Raw genomic sequence first — 16,925 nt, 5'->3', positions numbered from 1 at the left:
TCGATGGGCCACACGAGCGCCCCCCAAGGAAAAAAAAAAAAACTTTCATTTTTCGTTTTGCGTGAGAAACCCTTGCTGAAGCCGCCCTCTGTTCGCGTTCAAACCTAGCGCCGTCATCGAAGCTGCAACGCGCGTCCATCCAGCCGAGTCGCCTGAATTGCGCTGCTCGAGGACCATGCAGTCGGTCGCCTGGAGCCACCGCAAGCGCTCGTTCGTCGTTGACTCCAGTGCCGTCGTTGTGCGTTCGCGTCGCTTGGTCGTTCATCTGAGTGGCTTGTCCGTGGGCTTCACGCCGCGCCGACGACCCTCTCCAGCCACGCCGTCGTCATTTCGCCATTCACCCAACCAGTCATCCACGTTCGTGGATTCGTTCAGACGCCACCGCCAGCTTCGACGTTGGATTTTTTTCGTCGGATCTCCCGGAACCTTGGTTTTGAGGGAGGATTTGTTTATTATGGTAAGTTTATATGGTTTTCTTGAAGATTTTTATTACCCATCAAGTTTTGGCTTCAATTTATGTTGGGTTATTCTATTTTTTTTAGGTCCAATTAATCAAGATCAACATAGAGATGGTGAAGAAATGACTGAGAAAGGCTTTGTAAATCCTCGATGCTTGGTAAGTTTCTGCTTGATACTCGATGAGTTTCTGTTCTTTGATTCGATGGAACACAATGGGTGTTGATCGATACTCGACTCTACTCAATGAGTATTAATCTTTACTCGAAGATGAAAACTTCTGACTCAATGCTACTCGATGGAAGAAAATCGATATTCGATTCAACTCGATACTCTGAAATCGAAATGATTTTATAACAAGATTGTGTCTTTGTGATTTGCAAAAAGATTGATGTCGATCAAAAGAAAAGATAAAGAGAAGAAGAACAAACAGAGGATTATGTCGTTCGACCAATAAGCCTACGTCCACGGGAAAATCCATTTTTCTTTTTCACTTGAAGATTACCTATAGCTTGCTTTGTTTAAAACAAAAAAAAAAGAAAGTATGGAAAATATGTGGTATTTATAAAACATACCAACAACCGATATAAAGTTAGTTATAAACTAAACTAGTTGAATAGTATTTGAGTCATGATTTCTTCAACTAGACATTTGACCAATTTAAGTTTTGAAACTAGCTTTGTCAACATGTTTGCTGATGTGTGAACCTTTAAGATTTCTATTTCCCTTGTCTCTACTTTATCTCAGTTGAAATTAGAAAATTGCGATTGCTAACGCTCATTAAATTGCGTTATTGTGCAGTTACAATGCGATGGGGCGTCTGAAATTGCGATCCAAGGATACAATGCGATGATGTATTTGAGTAATTGTGATCCAAGGATACAATGCGATGATGCATTTGAGTTTGCGATTGCAAGAAGTACCCAAAAATGATCGCGTAAAGACCTTATATAAAGGCGACATCATAATAAAACATGATGGACATAAAGCTGATAACGGTCATGGTCAATTCTAAAATACAGTTTACGGTCATTAAAGACCATATCATTGCAAATACATTGAACTTCCGATGACTTTCAGACGGCGCAACAGAGTATAGAAATTAATGCTGTCCATCCTTCACCTTGAAATCTATAAATATCCAATATTACCAAACCAGAAGAGAGTGCCAAGAGGCGAGATGAAGCCGAGGGAAGGGAATTCTTGAAAAGAAATTAATGTTCGGAGAAGTCAAGAGACTACCGAAAACAGCACGAGGGAGAGACACCCAACCCTTGTGAGAGCAAGATTCTACAAATTGGAAAAGAGTCGAAGTGATAAGAGCAGTGTAAAAAGCCACAGGAAGCAAGACATCGCTTATTTGACTGATATTTCTCACTCCATTTATTGTTTTGTACTCAACACTTTATTTGCAAAAATGGAAACTTCATTTCAATTTATGTTCAGTCTCTCCATACCATGCATGAGTAACTAAATTTGTGAATGGGTTGAGAAGTACTTAGCTGACATGACTTAAGCTATGCACTTTATACGATCATCTTGTCTCATGTAGCTTCATTCATCATTTGGACTACTTGAGAGAGTAGTCTAAAGACGGAATCTAGGCTTGAGAGAGTCGGATTAGATCGCATAAGCATGAAATAAGTTCTATCTACTACCAACCCTAGAGGGGTGAATAGGATTTAATTAAACATTTTTTCTAAATTAACCAAATTAAACTAATTAATACACTTTTTATAAATAATAAGAAAAATTCAATTTATGCAACAAATAAGATGACAAAAATGTGATAATTTAATTCTATCAAATTTTAGCAAATAAATAAGAACAAACTAAAACATATAATAAATTGTAAAAATAAAAAGGAAAGAGTTAGAGAAGAAGACGCTCAAACTCGCGCCTCTTGGGAATTTGAATAAAATCTTTCCGACCACAGATTAGAGCCCAACCGTTACACCATCGCTCCTTTTACGGGTTCAAGAGAAAACTCGATTCTTTCCACGGTTTAGGATCAAACCGTTACAAATATTGAAATTTTTGAAGAACACAATACAACTCTCACTAGTGTGGATTTACAAATTTAAGCACTCAACAAGTTTATCCTCACAATACAATAACACTCTCTCAAGAATTAGATGTAAAGAAAAAAATTGGGAACTTAGAGAGAGCAACAATGAAACTTTTGAGTTTTGGAGGATTATGAAATGTAAAATTTGGAGAGTAAGATGATTTATATAGAGATGGAAAAAATTTTTAGAAACCACAATTAATTTGGATTATTGGATTTTGGAAAAGAAAAATCAATGATGGAGATTTTAAACTAAACTAGTCGTTAGATACAAACAAAATATAATATTAAATTCATTTTCTTTTTAAAATTAATCCAAAAAATAAAAAAAACATACCATGTGTCAAAAACTAGCCGTTAGACACAAACATAAAATAATATTAAATTCATTTTCCTTTTAATTCATTTTCTTTTTAAATTCATTCTTTTTAAAGTCAATCCAAAAATAAAAAAACATACCATGTGTAAAATCTAGCCGTTAGACACAAACATAAAATAATATTAAATTTATTTTTCTTTTAAATTTATTTTTAATTTCAATTTTTTTTATTTTAAATCAAAAGTCCATCATATGTTAATCCCTTAATGATCCACCATTCAACCAATATGTTGCCACATGTCTACATGCAAATAGTCTGGTTATGCCACGTCATCCACCACGGTAATTTCTTTATAGACTTATTTTGGTCATATCGCCTTCGTTTTAGCTCCGATTTGAGTGATTCAAGAGGTATTGAAATCGTTGTTCTGAGCTCTACGCTATGGATATATTAAAACACTAAGATTTTCAGTAATTAAAAATTGAGTTTGTTATCATCAAAACATTGATTAATTAATTAATTAAAATTAATTAATTTGAGATTAAGGGCCAAAAAGCCAACACCATACATATCGCATGCATCCTAGAAATAGGAAATGTGGCATTATGCATTGAGAAATGTAGTGCTTAATATTTGTGTATAGCATGATCGCATGACTTGTACAAAATCTTAAGAAATATTAGCTAAATCTCTTCTCAATCCCTTCATCGCATACTTGTTACAACACCACCCTTTCATCACTCCGCGTTTAATTCCATCGCATTAGAAAATCTAAATTACATCACCATCTACTTCTTTATCACCATTGCAATAGAATTAGAGAGTCCGTCGCATATCTATTTAGTAATCCCTACGTTTGACCCTGGATTTACTAGGACCCTAAGAAGACTTATACTTGGGCTTTGTTAGGAAAACTTGTATGATCATTGCATCCACACATCCTTACATTGCATGATAAATCAACGCATCACACTTTGGTTGTCACAGTAGAGTTTTACCACTGTTTGACTTATTCCAAAATCTTTTAGCAATCTTCTTAAGCCACAATGCCTCTTTAATTGCTTTAGTTAAAGCCATATACTCAACTTATGATGTAGATAAAGCCACTACAGGTTGTAATGTTGCTTTCCAACTGATTAGATTAGGACATAAATAATAGATACCTTGTTAGGGACCTCCTTTTGTCCAAATCACCAGCATAGTCAGCATCCACATTGTCACACCCCACCCCATACCACCCTCTCAGCCTAGGAAAGGGTGTGACTGCAGCAGTTATCAACCCTTTTGTTGACACTTACTGCCTAATAACTGTTGCGAAATAACTCTGATATCAAGATATAACTCATATACAGTGGAATGCCTTATAGGCCATAAATTTATTACTTCAGAAATATAACATGTTTAGAGTCATTACAACACTAGATTCATAAATCCCAAAGCCCAAAACCCTAGTCCCTATATGAACAACAGAAACATGTGTACAATATTTACAGTAACCACCTAATAGACGGGTTACAATATCTTTATCCTTTAGTGGCAGAGCAAATGCAGAACTATCTTCTGAAGATTTGACCGCTACCTGGGGGAAAGGAAAACATTTGAAAACAGGGTGAGCTTGCTAGCACAGTGAGTGACTTAAGAAAGATAACTGATTCTCATGCAAAAATCTTAATAAAGAGTTTAAACTGAAATATAAGCTTCTACAGTACCTTGTACTGCAGTATAAACATTTTCCAAGCATAGAGCATATAAAGCTGTTTTAATCATAAAACATTAAAACTGTTTCTCAGTCGAGAATAACCCTGTTTTAGTTAAAAATAATCCCAACACCAACTGCTAATCAAGAGAGAACCTTTTTCTTAATCTCTAACTCTAACTTACTACGTGCACGCGGCCATACTAAGTACCGTCATACTTTAGATACTTCTACTCAGATACCTGCTCAAGTGTCCTTCAGTATCGAGCTGCTAGGATACCTTCTCAACTGTCCTTCAGTATCCGTTTGGTTTGGTACCTTCTCAAATGTCCTTCGATATCTAGTTGGGCGGATACCTTCTCAAATTTCCTTCGGTATCGCGTTTAAGTAAAACTAGTCATGAATGAATTTCTCTTTAAAACATGTAAAGTATAACACATATAAAACACATGGCTTTAAAGATACTAATGCATGCTGGGTATATTTAACACATATAAATAGCTTTTCAACAAACTTCCCACACATGCATGCGTTTAAAACATAACTCATGGTTTGCTTGGAAATCACTTTGTAAAACTAGCTGGCATGAGAATAATCTTCTTTAAAACATTGTAAATATTTAGTCAAATGTTTTAGTCACTCACCTCGATCTCTTAGGAATTTCTCACTCTAGTAGTTCCTTGTCTACCTCGGGTCCCTTTTTCACCCCTAGAATCCATATTCAATTTAACACTCAAATTACTCATAGTTCTAAGCCTTATTCCGAGATACTTCCTTCTACAAACATATTCTAAAATATCCTAGGAAGCTTACCCTAAATTATGAGCTCAGAACTCCTTGTGGTTTTGCCGAAATCTCAAAATATTCAAGACTGACCCAAGCTTATCTAACAGCCTGACCCTTCTGTCTTCTTCTCAGTTTCCAGCCCAATCCTTAAGAGCTTTTTCTCAGGAAGCCCTACCCTGAAAACTAGACTTTCAGAGCTTTCAGGTGGCTATAGAATCACTCCAAATGCATCAGTATATTGGGAGAACTTCTCATCCCAAGTTGATGCTTTTTTCCAGACTTCACTGTCCACTGCGTCCTCTTTAAAGTTCTATGATCAACGCATGGATTTTGCTCTCAACGCAATGTTTACTCAACTTTCCAACTCTGGAAAAAGAAATCCTTGGCCCTATTTATAGGCGTCCAAACACTCTCCAAGGTCGACACCTCCTACTTGGCTGCATGTTCAAGTGTTTCTTCCTCACACTACCAACACAACTTTTGATCAACGAAATCTAAGTGTCCTTCTCCTACATAGCCAACGTAAGGGGGCTCAATTTGCATGTCCTCTTATGCAACCACCTCAATTGCTTAAGGATTAATGTTTCCTCCCAAGAAGACACATGTTTGATGACTTCCTCTATGTGAGCTCATCTTTCATATGTGTCCACAACCCTTGGATGTTCAACGCATAGTGTCATCAACGCATAGTCTATAATCAACGCATAACAAGCCAACTCACTTAGCCACCGCAAGTCCTAACCATCGCAAGAGCCAGCCACCACCAACGCATAGGATGGCACTCGTTCCCAACGCATGGCTACTAAGGTATACGCAAAGCTAACAGTGGATGGCCGCAATAACGTTGGCAAGGCGCTGGTCACCGACAATGGGCGTGTTTGCATAGGCGCTGGTCCGATGCATTGGGCGTGTGGCATAGGCTGCTGGGTCATCAGTCGCAGGGCTTGCTCGGGTTCCGCATGGGCGCTTAGTGGACACTCGACGCTGACAGGGGTGCTCGATGCATGGCTGCTCGTAGGGGTTCAACCATAGGCTGGGCCTTGGATGGGCGCTCGCCTTGGGCTGGGCGCTTGGCAGAGGCGCTCGACGCATGAGCGCTTGGCTGGGTGCTGTGCATCGACGCATGCCACCCTCCAGCGCATGCCTTGCCTGCGTCTCGCATACCCTTGTGCCATCCAACCTTCCAACGCATCACTTCAACTTTCTTTCCTTCAGCCGCATAGACGCATACCATCCTTCCAACGCATCCATCGCATCCAACACATCCATCATCCAATGCATCCATCATATAGGTTTATACTTATCCAATTTTCCAAGTTTTTCCCCAAAAGTCAAGCTTCAAAATACACACTTTTCTTCTAATTTTCCACCATTTTCTCTACCATCACACACTAGTTTCCATATCAACCTACTCACCACACTAGTCTCAGTAGGGAACATACTCAAGTAGAGAAATTAGGATTCGGGGTTTGTCTTATTCCTTAATACCTGTTCCTTTCTGTCAAGAATCTCCACTGGTTCCTCTTCATAAGACAAATTTTCTTTCAACTGTATTAGTTGCTTAGGCAACACATGGATAGGATCTGGCACATACTTTTTAAGCATTGCCACATGAAATATGTCATAGATACGAGATAAATCTGGAGGTAAATCCAATCGATATGCCATTGGGCCAACTCCTTCTATTATCTCATAAGGTCCAATATATCTCGGGCTTAATTTCTCTTCCTACCAAACCTGAGTATTTCTTTCCACGGAGATAACTTAAGAAATACTTTGTCACCAACTTCAAACTCCAATTCTTTTCTCCGCTTATCAGCATAACTCTTTTGCCTATCTCGAGCTATCTTAAGATTATCTCTTATAATCTTAACGTTATCCAACGTCTGTTGCACAAGTTTTGAACCTAGTAATTTCCTCTTACCGACTTCATTCCAACATATCAGAGTTCTACATGGTCTTCCATATAGTGCTTCATACGGTGCCATTCTGATACTCGAATGGTAACTGTTGTTATATGCAAATTCGATTAACGACAGATGTGTATCCCAATTGCCTTTGAATTGAAATATACACGCTCTCAGCATGTCCTCTAATGTCTGGATTATCCGCTCAGACTGACCATCTGTCTGTGGATGAAAAGCGGTACTAAAATATAACTTGGTTCCCATAGCTTTCTGCAAACTAGGCCAAAACTTCGATGTAAATCTGGAGTCTCGATCCGATACAATTGAAACTGGAGCTCCAAACTGACTCACAACTCGATCAACATACAACTTAGCTAATTGGTCTAGGGTAAAAGTAACTTTAACAGGTAAAAACTTAGTTGTTTTTATCAATCTATCCACAATTACCCATATACCATCATAGCTCGTTGGTGTCTTAGGTAACCCAAACAGGAAATCCATTGTAACATATTCCCATTTCCACTTTGGTACTGGGAGTGGATTAAGTAATCCTGCTGGTCTCTGTCCATCTGGCTTAACTTGTTGACATACTAGACACCTGTCAATATACTCCGCTATTTCTCTTTTCATACCAGGCCAAGTACGATCTCTTTAATGTTCTGTACATCTTCGTACTGCTCGGATGCATAGCATAAGCGGAACTATGTGCCTCTTCTAGAATAACTTGTTTAAGTGCTAGGTTCTTAGGTACCTATACCCTATCCTCTTTTAATAACACTTTGTCCACTCTTAATTAGTAGTCCGTCCTCAATCCTTTACCTACTTCTTCAGCTAACTTCTAAAGATCGGAATCTTTTAACTGTTCACGTAGAATATCTTCTACGAGAGTAAGACACACTTGAAATGAAGCTAGTAAACCTCCTGTTTGACCAACTGATAATGTTTCCCTAGCATTATACAACTCATGAATCAGTGTGCCTTTCACTGAATTGATACTAGCTCTAATTGATCTGGTTTTTTGACTTAGAGCATCAGCTACCACGTTTGCTTTACCTGGGTGATAGTCAATTGTTCAGTCATAATCTTTTATCAACTCGATCCATCTTCTCTATCTCAAGTTTAGCTCTTTCTGATAAAAAATATACTTCAGACTTTTATGATCCGTGAATATATGACAACGCTCACCAAACAGGTAATGTCTCCACAACTTTAGAGCTAACACAACTACTGCTAACTCTAAATCGTGTGTAGGGTAGTTACATTCATGCTTCTTTAACTGTTAAGAAGCATAGGCTACTACCTTTCCCTTCTGCATCACCACATATCCTAACCCTTGTCGGGATGCATCACAATAGACCTCAAACTCTTTACCTGGTGTAGGTAGAGTTAATACTGGTGCTGACACTAACCTCTGTTTCAACACTTGAAAACTATTTTCGCATTCTGGCGACCACTCAAACTTCGCATCTTTTCTGGTCAGGTTTGTTAATGGTAGAGTTATCTTAGAAAATCCTTCCACGAATCTCCTATAATAACCTGCTAAGCCCAGAAAACTGCGTACTTCTGTTACATTCAAGGGTTGTTCCCAGTTGATTATTACTTCTATCTTTTGGGAATCAATGCTAACTCTGTCCGCTGAAACTATATGCCCAAGGAATACGACTTGGTTTAACCAAAAATCACACTCACTAAATTTTGCATATAACTTTTTTTCCCTTAACATCTGCAACACCATCCTCAGATGTTCTTTGTGCTTCTCTGCACTATTAGAATATACTAGTATATCGTCTATGAAAACTATCACAAACTGATCTAGATAAAGATGAAATATCCTATTCATCAAATCCATAAATACTGCAGGAGCATTTATCAATCCAAATGGCATTACTAAGAACTCATAATGTCCATATCTAGTTCTGAATGCAGTCTTTGGAACATCTGTGTCTTTCACCTTCAACTGATGATAACCTGATCTCAAATCTATCTTAGAGAACACCGTGGCTCCCTTTAACTAATCAAAGAGATCATTTATATGAGGTAATGGGTACTTATTCTTAATGGTCACCTTATTCAACTGTCTATAATCTATGCATAATCTAAGAGTACTGTTTTTCTTCTTAACAAACAAGACTGGCGCTCTCCAAGGCGACACACTGGGTCTAATGTACCTCTTATCCACAAGTTCCTGTAACTGAACTTTTAACTCCTTCAGTTCCATTGGTGCCATCCTATATGGTGCCTGAGATATAGGTGTTGTACCCGAAACTAACTCAATAGTAAACTCTATTTCTCTGTCAGGTGGTAAGCCTGGTAACTCTTCAGGGAACATATCTAAGAATTCTTGTACCACAGGTACATCCTCAGGTCTCAGCTTCTTATTCTATGAAAAGCTAAATAGGCTTCACATTCCTTACTCAACAGCTTCCTAGCCTTCACTGCTGATGTTAAACTTCCTGAAAGTATTCTTTTACTTCCTACTAGGCTTATCACTTTTTCACCTGGTTTTCTTAACACTATTTCTCTCCTAAAATAATCCATAGTGGTATAGTATTTACTTAGGAAATTCATACCTAAGATAACATCAAACTCTAGTAATTCTAATGGAATCAAGTCAACCCATAAACTCCGACTTCCAAGAATTACTTCCCAATTCCTATAATACTCATGTACAACTAGAGTATCTCCTACAGACGTAGAGATAAACAAATCCTCATTCATACGCTCAGTCACTCTATCTATATGCAATGCACACATGCTAAATATGAATGAGTGCGTAGCACTAGGATCAAATAATGCATAAGCGGATTGATTACATAAAGTTATCGTACCATTACGACATCTGGAGCCTCTTCCACTTCCTGGTGTGTCATAGCGTATAATCTACCCCACTGCTGCTGTTGTTGCTGTTGTTGTTGCTGTTGGGGTCGTCCAGCTACCCCTTTCTGCTTAGCTGCACCGGATCCCTCACCTCTAGTTCCGGTCGCTCTAGGTTGGTCTACAATCTGGGTAACTCCTCTTTGCTTATTCTGTGCTCCATGACCTAGCTGCTGTCTCTTATACACATCTAGATGTGTATAAGAGACAGTGCCTGCTCAGCCTGCCACTTCTCCTCAGCATCTTTGCCTAATTATTAAGTACACATGTTAAGGACTTACTTATGGGACTTAATCTAATGCATGAACTCTCTTTTTCACCCAAAATCTTATGCTTTAATACTAAATTGGTATCAACTAACTCTTTAACCTTCACAGAAACTTATGCTCTGATACCAAACTGGTATCGACTAACTCTTTAACCTTCCCAGAAACTTATGCTCTGATGCCAAGCTGTCACACCCCGCCCCAGACCACCCTCTCAGCCTAGGAAAGGGTGTGACTGCAGCAGTTATCAACCCTTTTGCGGAATAACTCTGATATCAAGATATAACTCATATATAGTGGAATTCCTTATAGGCCACAAATTTATTACTTCAGAAATATAACATATTTAGAGTCATTACAACACTAGATTCACAAATCCCAAAGCCCAAAACCCTAGTCCCTATATGAACAATAGAAACATGTGTACAATATTTACAGTAACCACCTAACAGATGGGTTACAATATCTTTATCCTTTAGTGGCAGAGCAGATACAGAACTATCTTCTGAAGATTTGACCGCTACCTGGGGAAAAGAAAAACATTTGAAAACAGGGTGAGCTTGCTAGCACAGTGAGTGACTTAAGAAAGATAACTGATTCTCATGCAAAAATCTCAATAAAGAGTTCAAACTGAAATATAAGCTTCTACAGTACCTTGTACTGCAATATAAACATTTTCCAAGCATAAAGCATATAAAGCTGTTTTAATCATAAAACATTAAAACTGTTTCTCAGTCGAGAATAACCCTGTTGTAGTTAAAAATAATCCCAACACCAACTACTAGTCAAGAGAGAACCCTTTTGCTCAATCTCTGACTCTAACTTACTACGTGCACGTGGCCATACTAAGTACCATCATATCTTAGGTATTTCTGCTCAGATACCTTCTCAAATATCCTTCAATATCAAGCTGCTAAGATACCTTCTCAAATGTCCTTCAGTATCCGGTTGGTTTCGTACCTTCTCAAACGTCTTTCAATACCAATAGACACCTTCTCAAATGTCCTTCGGTATCTAGTTGGGCGGATACCTTCTCAAATGTCCTTCGGTATCGTGTTTTAAGTAAAACTAGTCATAAATGACTTTCACTTTAAAGCATGTAAAGTATAACACATATAAAAACATGGCTTTAAAGATACTAATGCATGCTGGGTATAATTAACACATATAAATAGCTTTTCAACAAACTTCCCACACATGCATGCGTTTAAAACATAACTCATGGTTTGCTTGGAAATCACTTTGTAAAACTAGCTGGCATGAGAATAATCTTCTTTAAAATATGCTTTCTTTAAAACATTGTAAATATTTAGTCAAATTTTTTAGTCACTCACCTCGATCGCTTTGGAACTTTTCACTCTAGTAGTTACTTGTCTACCTCAGGCTCCCTTTTTCACCCCTAGAATCCAGATTCAATTTAACACTCAAATTAATCATAGTTCTAAGACTTATTCCGAGATACTTTCTTCTACAAACATATTCTAAAATATCCTAGGAAGCTTACCCTAAATTATGAGCTCAGAACTCCTTGTGGTTTGGTCGGAATCTCAAAATCTTCAAGACTGACCCAAGCTTATCTAACAGCCTGACCCTTCTGTCTTCTTCTCAGTTTCCAGCCCAATCCTTTAGAGCTTTTTCTCAGGAAGCCCTATCCTGAAAACTAGACTTTTAGAGCTTTCAGGTGGTTTTGAAATCACTCCAAACGCACGAGTATATTGGGTGAACTCCACGTCCCAAATTGATGTTGTTTTCCAGACTTCACTGTCCACTGCGTCCTCTTTGAAGTTCTATGATCAACGCATGAATTTTGCTCTCAACGCAATGTTTACTCAGATTTTACACTCTTTTTAATGTCTTTTTGAATTGTGGTCTGGAAAAATAAATCCTTGGCCCTATTTATAGGCGTCCAAACACTCTCCAAGGTCGACACCGCCTACTTGGCATCATGTCCAAGTGTTTCTTCCTCACACTACCAACACAACTTTTGATCAACGAAATCTAAGTGTCCTTCTCCTACATAGCCAACGCAAGAGGGCTCAATTTTCATGTCTTCTTATGCCACCACCTCAATTTCTTAAGGCTTAAGGTTTCCTCCCAAGAAGACACATGTTTGATGATGTCCTCTATGTGAGCTCATCTTTCATATGCGTCCACAACCTTTGGATGTTCAACGCATAGTTCCATCAACGCATAGTCTATAATCAACGCATAACAAGCCAACTCACTTAGCCACCGCAAGTCCTAACCATCGCAAGAGCCAGCCACCACCAACGCATAGGATGGCCGCTCGTCCTCGATGCACGGCTCACTAGGTATCACCACAAGGCTCGCTTGGCATGGGCGCATAGCGATTAGCATAGGCGCTGGTCACCGACGCATGGGCATATGGCTTAGGCACTGGCCATCGCTCGCAGGGCTTGGTCGGCCGCATGGATGCTTGGCAGGACACTCGATGCATGGTCGCTCGGCAGGACGTTCGACCCATAGGCTGGGCACTTGGCATGGGCGCTCGACGCATAGGCTGGGCACTTGGTAGAGGCGCTTGACACATGGGCGCTTGGCTAGGCGCTGTGCATCGACACATGCTACCCTCCAGCGCATGCCTTGCCCACGTCCTTGCCTATCCTTGTGCCATCCAACCTTTCAACGTATCACTTCAACTTTCCTTCTTTTAGCCGCATGAATGCATACCATCCTTCCAATGCATCCATCGCATCCAACGCATCCAATGCATCCATCATATAGGTTTATACTTAGCCAATTTTCCAAGTTTTTCCCTAAAAGTCAAGCTTCCAAATACACACCTTTCTTCTAATTTTCCACCCTATTCTCTACCATCACACACTAGTTTCCACATCAACCTACTCACCACACTAGTCTCAATAGGGAACATACTCAAGTAGAGAAATTAGGATTCGGGGTTCACATACATATCCATATAGTTCTAAGTTTGGTTCAACCGATTTTTGGTAGACTAGTATTGAGTTTTTAGACCAAACTAAGTATCTTAGGACCCATTTAATAGTCTCCCAGTGTCTCTTACCTGGGTTAGACATATATCTACTGAATATGAAAGATCAAGTCTAGTAGAAATCATTAAATACATTAGGCTTCTGACTGCTTGACTATAGGGTATAACTGGTATCTATTTTTTATGTTCTTGGTTAGAATCTTTAGAAGAGTTGGCTGAGGATACTTGAAATGCTGAGCAATAGGCAAGCTTATAGGTTTAACATCACTCAGATTGAACCTTTTTAGTATATTCTCACAATAGTTAAACTGGTTGATGCTTAAGATAGACTCCTCCCTGTTCCTTAGGATTTCAATCCCTAAAACTTTACTTGCTTCTCCCAAGTCCTTCATGTCAAACTCCCCTTTTAAGAGGTTTTTAACACGAGTTAAATCTTCCTTGGACCTACCTGCCAGTAGCATATTATCTACATATATGAGTAAGTAAACCTTTTCCTTGTAAGAACTTGTATTTACATAAACACATATGTCAAATGAACTTCTTTTGAATCCAATGCTAGAAATATAGTCATTGAACCTTCTATACCAGCACCTAGGTGATTGTTTTAACACATAGATTAACTTGTTGAGTAAGCAATAGAGATTCTCTTTTCCTTTAACTTCAAATCCCTTAGGTTGCGTCATGTAGATTGTCTCTTCTAGATGTCCTTGAAGGAAGATAATTTTCACATCTAGTTGATACAATTCTAGGTTATTTTGAGCAACCAAGAATAAAAGAAGTCTTATGGAAGTTTGTTTGACAACTAGAGAGAAAATCTCTGAGTAACCTATTCATTCTCTTTGTGTAACCTCTTTGCAACCAACCTTGCCTTATACCTAGGTTTCTGATCACAGGATGCACCTTCCTTAAGTTTGAAAACCCATTTAGAGGCAACTAATTTATAACCCTTAGACAGAGGAACTAAAGACCAAGTATCATTCACTAAATATCATTCACATTTAGTGAATGCATTTCCTCATTCATAGCTTCTATCCAATCCCTTGCATTAGCACAACTTGTTGCTTCTTCAAAGGTTGTTGGTTCTTGGTTAGTAAGAGTCACAACAACATTTAGAACTAAATTCATATAGTTCATTTCAGTATATCTAGCTAGAGGGGTAATGGTTCTCCTTTGTCTATCCCTAGCTAAGACATATTGACTCAAGTCTAGCTGTTCATTAGCAGTCTCCTCTTGTTCCCCTGCATCTTCCTCAACTTCTCTTGTGTTACTAGGTAGGTTAGGTTATGTTGGTTGTTCAGTAGGTAACTCCACCTCAATTCCTATGGTAGATGACTCAGCTTCATCCTCAAGTCTTTTCTCCTTTTGTGTAAACATCTACTTTTCTCTAAAGGTGATGTCTCTATTAATTATGAACTTCTTTCTACTGGATGTCACATTTTATATCCTTTGACAACCTTTGTAAAGCCCACAAACATGCACTTAACTACACTGGCTTTCAACTTTCCCCTTATTTTGGTGAACAAACCCTACACACTCGAAAACCTTAAGCTTGTCTAGATTAAGAGGATGATTAGTCCACTTTTCCTCAGTGATAAACAACTCTAAAGATGTGTGAGGGCACCTATTCAAGGTATACACTGTGTAGGCTGCAGCTTCTGCCCAATAGTTTTCACTTAGGATAACATCAAAAAGCAAACATCTTACCCTTTCCATTATAGTTCTGTTTAACCTCTCAGCAACCCCATTCTGTTGAGTGTATACCTCACAGTTCTATGCCTAGTTATACCATTCTCACAACAGTATTTGTCAAAGTCTTCATTGCAAAATTCATGCCCCTTGTCAGTTCTAAGGTATTTTAATATTTTAGATGTTTGTGTTTCTATCATAGCTTTCCATTCTTTAAACTTCCCAAAGACTTGGTCCTTAGTTTTTAAGAAAGTATATCCAACTCTTCCTAAAAAAGTCATCTTTAAAGGTTAGAAAACATCTTGAGCCACTAAGGCTTAGTGTAGGAGATAGTCCCCACAGGTTAGAATGAATATAATCCAATATTCCTTTGGTGGTATGCTGAGATTTTGTGAAGCTTTGTCTGGTAGCTTTCCCTAAAATACAGTGTTCACAGAAGGAAAGATGCTCACTAATCCCTTTGGGCAGTATATCCTGTTTAGACAGTGTTTGCATCCTTTTTTCACTGATATGGGATAGTCTTTTTTGCCATAAGTTTGCCTCTGTCAAGTTTCTTGTTGAAACAGTGTAGACACTAGTCATCATCTCTACTCCTCTTACTATATAGAGATCATTGACCTTTTCACCAACCAACACTACCTTAGAATCCTTAATCACTTCTAGGATTCCATCCTTTTCTCTGCACTCACACCCAATAGAGTCAAGCATACCCAAAAATATCAAATTTCTCTTGAGTTTTGTACATGTCTCACATTTCTAAGAAGCTTGATTGGTCTATCCTTTAGTTTTAAGGATACTGAACCAACCCTTTAATTTTGCAGGCTTCATTGTTCCCAATGTACACAGATTCTCCATCCACATCCTTATAGGTATTAAACCAAGGTCTAAAGGGTGTCATATGATAGGTACAACCAGAGTCAAGTACCCAGTCATGCTTCCCGAGAATACTTATTTGGTTGGTTTTGTTTCTAGTAGAGGTTAAAGCATTAGAATAGAAGTAGGACCCTTCAACCACTGACGCTTCTGGCTGTTTTCCTTTTTTATCCTTCTTTTTTTTCCTGATTTTTCCATTTTAAGCTGTAGCAATCCCTCATTAAGTGTCCTTTCTTCTTGCAGTAATTACATCTCAGTTTGATTTTTGGTTTATGCTCTTCACCAGACTGATTTTTAGTCTCTTTAGATTAATTCTGCTTGTTCTTGCCCTTGACAAATAGCCCTTCTACACCAAGCTATTCCTTTTTTACTAAATGAAGCTCCAACTCTCTAGTTCTTAATGCTGAAATAATGGCATTAGTGGTAACTGACCCTCTACCATATTTCAAGGCATTCTTTACCTCCTTATAGGTTTTGGGTAGAGAGTTCAACAAAACAAAGGCATCATTTTCATCGTCAATCTTTTCGCCAAGGCTCTTGAATTCAGAAACTATCTTTTTAAGCTCATCCAGATTGTCTGATAGTGGTTTAGCAGAATCCATCTTAAAAGTGAAGAACTTTTCCCTTAAGAACATCTTGTTAGGGAGATCCTTAGTTGCATAGAAACCTTCCAACTTAACCTTCATCTTATAAGTCGTGTCTTGATAGTCACCTATCTCAAGATTTTATAAATGAGATTAAGAACTAAAGCTCCATAGATAGTAAGTTCCATATTTTCCCTTTCTTGAGCTGTTAACATAGGTGGCAGAGTCGATGGGTCTAAAAAGGTTTTATGAGCTCTCTATTGTCCAAGAATAACCTTGATTTTGGCCTTCCACAGACCAAAATCACACTTTCCATCAAACTTTTCTATCTCAAATCTAGCAACAGCCATCACTGACCTGAAAGAATATCAAGAACGATTTTCTTGAGTATCATGATGCTCCAAGAATGATGATCTTGATGATCTTCAAATGCTCTGA

General features: G+C 38.4%; 1 long non-coding RNA gene across 1 annotated transcript; it reads left to right on the top strand.

Annotated features, from left to right (window-relative positions):
* Positions 1-1,142, top strand: LOC120083404. The gene is made up of 2 exons (XR_005483414.1): positions 1-457; positions 543-1,142. It is a non-coding gene; the product is annotated as an uncharacterized LOC120083404 (long non-coding RNA).
* The last annotated feature ends 15,783 nt before the right edge of the window (positions 1,143-16,925 follow it).

The sequence above is a fragment of the Benincasa hispida genome, chromosome 8 (genome assembly GCF_009727055.1).
Source record: "Benincasa hispida cultivar B227 chromosome 8, ASM972705v1, whole genome shotgun sequence".
Taxonomy (NCBI): Eukaryota; Viridiplantae; Streptophyta; class Magnoliopsida; order Cucurbitales; family Cucurbitaceae; genus Benincasa; species Benincasa hispida.
The sequence above is the reverse complement of the archived record's forward strand: the minus strand, read 5'-3'. Positions and strand labels throughout refer to the sequence as shown.